Here is a 9256-nt window from a genome sequence, read left to right as displayed (position 1 = left end):
TAACGCACCAACACCATGCAATATACACCCCAACGCACCAACACCACGCAATATACACCCCAACGCACCAACACCACGCAATATACACCCCAACGCACCAACACCGCGCAATATACACCCTAATGCACCAACACCACACAATATACACACTCCTCCTTTATTCAGTTACTTATAATGACCTGAGGACAACTCTATCATCATTTTAATACATACTTTTTATGTATGCGACCCCACAAGATCCAACCAGCCCTCACTTCCTAATTTATTTTTTCAACCAACACAATTATGAGGTTCGATGTCGTCATGGAGACTTCACTCTCGCCAAAAGTACCGCACCCAAATTCGCTGGGGAACCTGGCCCAGGTACGGCACAGACAGCCCCACCCATTCCTCTGGCTGCCGGTGGCCTAAAACATCAAATCCAGCCGATCCAGTCACCAGGCCTACAATTCCCAGGATCCCCCAGTCCCTGCCCTTGCAGTGCTCTCCCAGCATACTTCTGTCCATTGCTTCACTGTTGGGTGCCAGTATAAAATCAATGTATTGCTTCATAATTTATGTATGACTCCGGTGTACAAGGGTGCGCTCAGAACACCTCAGCTTGTATTTGGGTGTGACTCAGCAGGTGACGCACTGTCAAAATCTTCCCCTATCCCAGAACCCTCGCCCTCGTCCCGTGCCCCGTCGACCAACCCCGCTCAAAAACTGCTGACTCAGAATGTTAGCGGGAACCTTCAGCTGGCGGCTTGAGCTACGCGGCACGTTTTGGGACCGCCTGCTGAGCAAGGTTCCGAAACCGGTGTGTCAAACGGTGGTCAGCCAAGCATGAAGCGGAAGCTAACCACGTACCAAAAAAAGGTAGCAGGGTGCGCACGGGCTAGCCTGTTCCCCACCCGCAATTACATTGCATGGGTGGCATTCGCAAGACACTCTTATACAGAGCAACTGACACAACTTTAGCATTTTTGAAGTATCCATTTATGCTGCTGAACATACACTGAAGCAATCATACAGAATATAGAAGCATAAAGTTGTACCTTGCTAAAGGGTACAACGGCAGTGCCTTACTTGGGAAGAGGACCTGTAACTTTCCAGGTCCAAACCCAGTTCCCAAACCATTACACTGCACAGCCGTCCAGCTACTACCCCAGTTAATCTGAATCTTAGATGCTATCTCTCCAAAACTTTTGAGAAGTTGGGAGTTTTTTCCCTGTGTTCTAACTGGTGCTACCAACAGTCAGTGTTAGTTATGTTTCAGGCAATTGGTCAAGCTGGCATGAAGCACTGCCTCCAATTAGAGCCCCAACTACGCAAGATCATAATTCATCAGAAGAAGAAACTGACCACTGGTGTATTAGCAAACCACATCGTACACCTGGAAGCTGGACTGACCTCAGTGTGTCAAACCAGGTCAGGTTATCGGTTCTGACAGGTGAGCCGTCAGTATACCCTGCAGACTACCTGCCGTCTAACCCAACTAACCCAACCCTGAGATCCAGCCGTCAGCACAGGTCCCTCTATCTGAGCATGTGCAGAGGGTTGGCCCGATCGCCGTGGTTACCACACGCACGCACAGCAGCTAGGTATACTTCGTTACTCGGGACGCTGCAAAGGCTTTGTGCCTCCCTCCCCAAACAAACTGGGTTCAGTGTGCAGCCTGTGGGGTCAAAGGTCACGGGCAAGCTAACGCTGTCTGCCGAAGGATGACAGTTCACATTCCTCGGCTGTGACAAGCTGAGCGCCTCAGCGTGAACCACGCACAGTCCTCGGACATAAATTATTTTTTAAAAAGGGGCCCCGGACGTATCACTAAGACGATTTTAATGCTCGCTAGCAGAGCTTCCGAAGCCAGCGAAGAGGCACGGGCAGGGAATGTAGCTCTGTCTGACAGTTTGAGTCGCTCTCGAGCCGGATCGAGTTGCAGACCGCGCTCGGCGCTATAAATAAACAGGCCGGCAGGATATCTCACTCACGGCAAACGCTGATCTAGAGATGCTAACTGCGCAGACGGCATGCCAAGGGAAACCCAGCGGACCGCACTTCACACCCTGTTCTGTCAAACCACAGGGAGACCCCAGGTTCTCAATGAATACTTATCTATCAGTGGGGCACAGTACCAAGAGCTCTCTCTCTCTCTCACACATGCACGCACACAGGCAGGCAGGCAGAAGATGTCAAATACATTGCTGATTAGCTGGAGCAACTTCAGCAGCAAGCAAACGATCCTTCCCCCCAGGAAAACATCTTTGCAACTAGTTAGATTTCATTTCTCAAAACTGCATACTGTGACATAATTATGCTGGTTGTTTGCTTTGAGTCATTTATTGAGAATTCCAAACCTTAGCTGAGAAGGTGCCCACGCTAATCCAATTTTTTTAATTCATGGTCACACAATTGAAACCGCAAATAACGTCCTCTTCACAGCATGGTCAGTTTTGGTCAACAGGGACACGACATGCCGCTCAGGCGCAGGACAAAAGCCGCAAGAGCAGCAACCTGCAACCTGACTCACGTCATCGTGGCCTTGACGAGTAAGGCAGGAAACGGAAAATTAAAAATAAAGTTCCGGTATCATTTAATCTGAGAGTTCCGCTGCCTACGCGCTTGGGATCACAACTCTGAAGACCTCCAGTATTGGCTAGTTAATAATAATGTATATTATCTGTTTGCATTGCAGTCCAAAATTGTTTTCACCTCAGTCTGTCACGTTTCCTCAAGTAAATTCACTGGAACCAGGCTGCTAGACTAGTTAGTTAAAGTTGATTCACTCTCAAATTCGATTGCAAACTAACAGCAATTAACGTAAAGATATGAATAATAACACACACGAGTATTCAAATCTTGAATACGTTTTATTGGTAATAATCTCATGGATTTATTGCTCTATAAATTATAGTCGCCGTGCACCCCTGGCCCAAAATAATCCGGTGTCCAGCAAGTGTTCAATTGAGCATTTTAGGCACTTCATTACTCGCACGAAATCCCTGACGACAAGAAAGAACATATTTGGCGAACGCGTTCCCTGAACGTTACAATAACGCAGCTTGTAAACTAGGAATAAGTTATAGTCATTAGAAGGATGCATGCAATTTAACAACCTGTGGCAATCCTACAGTCTTACCTGTCGCTTATACCAAGTTTTTAAACATTGAACTGCTTGACAACGATTTGCAATTGGCTTGTAACCAATAGCCATATTTTCCGAGACCAAGGAGGTGTGTGAAGGTAGCTAGTTAACGTTATTTATTTAGTCTATCGTAATTTTCGAGTATTCTCAATGCATGTAACTTTAGCACAGGTGGCTAGCACATTTAGCCAGTCAGCTACTGTTTAACCAGCTAATTAACGTTAATGCCGTCGAAATGTCTGACTTGGTGCTAACGTTGCCTAACTTGGAATGGCTCCGTTTGTCAAAACTTGAATCCGTACCGATAAACCCATTAGCTACTAAATTAACTGCAGTTATGTCACTACTAAACAAGGGTCGAACAGGACATAATGGAAAATAGTTAGCTTAGCTCGCAGTAAGGTAATGTGGTCTCGGTTAACTTCTGGTATTTCGCCCCGGCTGCAGACGCCAAAGTCTCAAGCACATCTTTGGCTAAAAACAGCGGACTGACAAACTGCCAGTATCATTGGTATAGCTTGTGTTGGCTAGCAATCATACTACTCTCAATATATGCATTTTTGGTCATCAGTGGATATGTACAGTGATAAATAAACGGACAGAACCAACGCACTACAGTAAGTTAGAACTGGCTGTATTACTGTAGGTGTCACCGCGCTAGCTAACGTTAAATACAGTCGTAGTGGATGTTTTGATATCAAAATGCTAGCACGTATTAACCATCGATTAGCTAACGAACTGCCCGACGTAAGAAGCTGTTAGCCTGGATAACTAGCTACGCAAAATGACATGGCTTCGGTCACATGGAGGGAAACCCAGGCCTGATCAGCAGGCTAAACAACCCTGCGAAGACATGGTGTGTTGGGGAGCTAACGGGTAGCTAAATTAGCGTAGCCTGCATTTAACTCGCTGTGATTTACCTAGCGTTCGGTGGCTAACTTAGCCAGAAGGCAGGCTAGCTTGTTAGGGCCATTTCAGCAAGAAAACGGACTGTCAGCTGCGGGTACAGTGCGTCGTCAGCTGCTGCACCAAGCTGCATGGCTTCGTGGCAATGTACGGCGACCCGTCGTCTTCCTACCCCATTCAGCTGTGTTTGAGGCCGATGTCAAAAGTGACGGCCAGCCGACATCCCCTGAACCGGCCGCCACGGCGAGCATTGGCGTCGCTGCCACAGGGAAAGCACCTTCGGGCTTTCACGCACGGCTTCGCGCTGGCGATGTTCCGGTCGATGAGCCACACGGGCTGGGACTGGTGGCGATAAAGAAGACGGTGGTTTCGGGTTTGTATTTACGGCTGAAAACGGAAGACGAGTCCCTGAGAAGAGAACAGCTCATGACTCCTCTGGTGGAGACGGAGAAGGGCAGAGCGCACGGTCTGCGTATTACGGAGAGTCCATAGGTACCGTCACCCACCACCGCGCACTAGTTCCCGTAGCTACACACTCACTGCACACACTCACTCGGACAGAGAACTGTGAAGTCATTGTGATGTCCAGTTTTCTACTTGAAACTGTTTATATTTAAGAAAAACTCTGACCTTCTGAATAAATCATGTTGCAATGTAGGCTACAGGAAGCTCAAAGTAACTGGACCAATAAACACATATTCATATAATATTCGTGTAAATGAATGTTGTAATTTAACTACAAGGGCTAACTTAATGACAACTTGAGGATAACAACAATAGTGCAAAAATAAAATAATAAGCATAAAGATCATAATATTGTTGTTATTTTTAAATTGTTGTCGTTGTTATTGGTGTTGTTGTTAATCACTTTTATTATTATTATTATTATTATTATTAACAGCTAACAGAAGGGCGACGTCGCCAAATTTTATGATATGCAACAATAAATGGTTGTTACTGGCTACTGACGTTCCCATATTGATGGTCGTCCCATATTGAGCCCTATCGTATAAAGTTCAGTCTGTGGCCATTTAGCCCAATACTGCCTGTGAGCTCGATTCACTTTCTTGATAAAGATCTCTGTAGATCTAGTATTTTTTTTTTTTTTTCAAAACGTACAAAATTCACGTTTATCACGGGTCACTCAAATGACCCCGACAGGTAGGGAAAATTAAGGTAGGGTTTACAGTGTTTCTGTATTTTTCTCATTCCTAGCCGGTTCACATATTCAACCGGAAAATTAAAACAAATGCTGTGTGCCATTGATTGGAGGCAATTCTGGTTCAATGTGGCGTCAATCGTAGGCTACTGAAAAACACGATAGATCGTCCTATGAGAATGCACGCATTTAATTTTTCATGAGTATATAGGGTCTGCATGTTTTGTATTCCAAACAACCGCGCATTCCTCTGACAATCTGGTGGTCACTATGCCATAAATTTGCTTGTAATATTAGGCTAATTTCAGAAGACACCAAACATCCCCTTCTGTAATGAAGCATCATTTACTGGACAGAAAGAACAGAAAGTACATGGTTTAGTTGGTGTACATTTACTGTATTTGGTCAGTGGAAGAGCTTGTGTTTTACTGAAGCAACTGAAGATAAATGCCTTGACAGCAGCGCCTTACCTGGGAACCAAATCTACAACCTCGACACCATAAGCCCAGTTTCCTAATCACTGTGCTCCACTGCAACCCCACATTGTAAATGAGAAATATTGTCAAATATATCTTGGCGCTCAGGGGTGCATGTATCCATTTCTGAAGGTCCTTCGTTCTGGTCCTTTTCTTCCACCATGTAATGTGGTTTGACTGAGTAGATTTGATTGAATTGAATGAGCTTAACATGTTGATGACCATGAATGTGAAAACCAAACCTTCTGATTTGATTATTCTCCCGCTAGAAGAAATGTGTTGTATTTTAATTCTGTAAATTCAGAAATGACAACAGTCCATTGGATCCAAAGGTGCAAACGACCACCTAAAGTTGGGTCCGGGAAGACGATACAAGCCGAACCAGGAGGAAATTATCCAGCGAGACAATAAATGTTATAATTGAGCTAATGACTCCCTCTGGTGGTGGAAGGCGTAAGTGAACATCCAAATGCCTAACGGAACACTACCCGTCTCAGTGGTGGTCGTTGTGGTTCCACGAATGGTTGGCAAACTGACGGTCCTACAGCTGCAAACTGGAAGTGTTTGCAGGCCTTAAGCAGTGTTATAGAGTGAAAACTCTGCGCTGGTCCAAAAACATTAAACAAATTCAATATGTATAAATATTTCTTGAATATTCTTCTTTTGAGACCTATAAACCCTACTGTAAATTACTGTAACCTTTTTTAAATCCCAGTATGCTAATTGTTATGCTAATGTTTGAGGATAGTGTGTATATGAGTTACTTTAGGTTACTTTTAAATTTTATTTGTCATTACAAAATAAATTTTAGGGGAATCCTAAAATTTGGATGCATGCAAGTATATTTTTTCATATGGACACACAATCTCATATCCTCCTTTGTGTGGAAGTGTATGGATCTGACTTGTTTTTTCTGTTGATGGTGATCATAGTAAAGTATGCTATAGGATCACATTCACAGCTGTGTATAGCAGTGCTTGGCCCCGTGGACCAGGAGGACTGCTGCTGAAGTTAATGTGCCTTAGCAGACTCAGGAGGGAGGGAGGGAAGGAGAGAGAGAGTGACTTCTGATGTTTGTTTCCTTTATTGAAACGCAGAACTTTCCACAACTACCTTAAAACCTATCCCAACCCCCTATTTACAAACCCACAACCCACCATCCCATAAGACAAAAATTACACGAAAGGAAACCCCAAACAATGCCCAGCCACACACCGGTTAATCTAAACATACCTCTGTCCTCTCTTCATTCATTTACCACACAAACAGAAAGAGAGGGGAGGAGAGAGAAAGGACACCAGAGTGGCACATTTATAATGATGGTGGCTCCCTTCTCCTGAACAGGTGATGAATTGGGAGAAATGAAAAGGAGTAGGTAACTCTCAGCCTTGAGAGAGAGAGAGAGAGAGTGGGAAGAAAGCGTAAAAGGACAGCATTATTCACTCCCTCCCCAGATGCGTGAAATAGAGGCTCAGTGAGGGTGAGAAACAGGAAAAAATATATAATAACAACACAAAACATTACAACGAATGGCCAAAAAATAGACTAGAGAATCTTTAAATAGAACCAAAATACTACAGTTTTTACCTTCTAAAATAAACAAAATAAATTGGATGTTTGGGAATGATGCAAGGAGCGAAATGACACAAGCATTTTAAACAGAGCACTTGGGCCCCCAGGTTTGTGCTTCAGTGCGTTTTATCATCCAGTGTGTGGAGAACAGGGCAGGAGAATTCAGTTAGCCGAGAATATGAGAGAAGAGGAGAGAGAGAGAGAAAGAGAGAGGGAAAGACCAAGCGGCTTATATGAATGGGAACATTATGGGAGGATAGGAGGTCAAGAGAAAAGGAGAGAAGACAGTAGGGGATGAAAGATACTCAGGAAGAGAGGGAGGGAGAGGTAGAGAGAAAATGGTGTTGTCATGGAAACTGGCAAGGACTTGAAGGCCAATACAAGAATGTAAATTGGTTTACCCTCAGAGAGAGTGTGACGGAATGGATAACTTTGGGTTGGGGGCAGGGGCAGGGGGTGTGGATTTGGGTGTATTTGAGGCAAAAACAAAAAATAAAATGGCAATATAAAGCACATATTTTACTGTTTCTTGGAGTGGACGGTTAATCAAATCAGACAAATATATAATAAACTGTTCAAATAAACCCAATTATGAGCAGAGGGTATGTACGGGGTCACACCTGGAAACTATTTTTTTAAAGATAAAAAGCAAATGGAGGCGGTCTAAAGAAGGAGGATCTCATTAACGGGCGGAGGCTGTGACTTCAGTAATTAAGCGCGGAGTTTAATTAGGATGGGGGGGGTGCTCAAGGTGGGGGTTTGTGTTTGGGGGGTTGTGACATGTATGTTGTCTCGTTTGTCTTTCACAGGTTTAATTAAGCTTTTTAGCCACCTCCCCGCCCTGCCCCCCCCGCCCCCCCAATCCAGTATAAATAAAGAAAAGTCCCATGAGCCACATACTCTGAAGGAGGGGAAAGTAAAGAGAGAGCAGGTGGAAGAAGCGAGAGAGAGGGAGAGAAACAGGAAGCAGATTAAAACAGGTAGGAGGAGGAGAGAAGGCTGAGAAATGAGTATTTCAGTCTGCCATCACTGACCATCATTTTGGAAAGCCGCACGGCGTTTTAAATATTGATGAAGGCTCTTCTGAATTTCTGAGTTCTGAGTCATTACCATATGCCGTCTCAGGAGATGAAAAGCAAACACGCAGTGTGAGCACACAGAGCCACTGCATTACTCAGGTGCTGATGTGTTTGTCCTTTTCTTTGCCATTTAACTCCGCTTCGAACAGCCTTTTTGTGCAGAAGTTCAGCGACAAATGCAGTTACTGTATTCTCCTTCTGTTTTCAGTATGTTTATATATCCGTGTGTGTGGATAACTTAGGTTCAGGTCTCTCTGAGTACAGCAGATCCTGGTTCTCTGGGTAATGGGCTTCGTCCCCACACCCTCCTGAGTAAGATAGAGCCTGATTCTCTGGGTAATGGGCTTCGTCCCCACACCCTCCTGAGTAAGATAGAGCCTGATTCTCTGGGTAATGGGCTTTGACCCCACACACTCCTGAGTACAGCATGACATAGATGGAGCCAGGCTTGAGAAATGGGCGCTGGTGGATGTGAAACTAGTAGAGCACAGAAGAAAAATTTTAAAGAAATTTTAACAGAAATGTTGCATCAGTAAGCATGAAAACTACACAAATGTGTTCCCATTTGTGATTTCATTCTTAATTATTTAAAAGCCTTCCGTTGTGATAATTTACAGCAAACAGTAGGACTCATTACAGTGCATTTTCTCTGCAGTGAAGTCAATAGTGTTGCTTTGTGTAGATATAGACATAGCCCCCGATGTTGTATCTGTGATTGGTGTGTGCACTCTCACTGTCTGATTCAGAGGTTGTGCTCTTTTGCTTTGCTTTTGTTCGTTGTAGGACTAGCCTGGGAAAAGGCCACTTTACAGTCACACACTCAGGTCCAGTCACGGTGGGAGATTTTTACTGCACAGGTGCTGTACAGTTTACACACGTGTGAATGAGAGAGAAGGAAATGAGATTCTCCACTCCACTAACAGTGATATCATCCCAC

The 9256-nt window shown here is 44.4% G+C and overlaps 1 protein-coding gene across 2 annotated transcripts in view; it reads right to left on the bottom strand.

Annotated features, from left to right (window-relative positions):
• The window catches only part of bcl9l (bcl9 like), a 27261-nt gene extending 22701 nt beyond the window's left edge, over positions 1 to 4560 (bottom strand). For both annotated transcript variants that reach the window (XM_064302908.1, XM_064302909.1), the window contains exon 1: positions 4206 to 4560. The gene's annotated coding sequence lies outside the window, so the exon portion shown is untranslated. The remainder of the gene's footprint in view (positions 1 to 4205) is intronic.
• Positions 4561 to 9256: the final 4696 nt, after the last annotated feature.

Source organism: Anguilla rostrata, chromosome 12 (assembly GCF_018555375.3).
Source record: "Anguilla rostrata isolate EN2019 chromosome 12, ASM1855537v3, whole genome shotgun sequence".
NCBI lineage: Eukaryota > Metazoa > Chordata > Actinopteri > Anguilliformes > Anguillidae > Anguilla > Anguilla rostrata.
The sequence above is the reverse complement of the archived record's forward strand: the minus strand, read 5'-3'. Positions and strand labels throughout refer to the sequence as shown.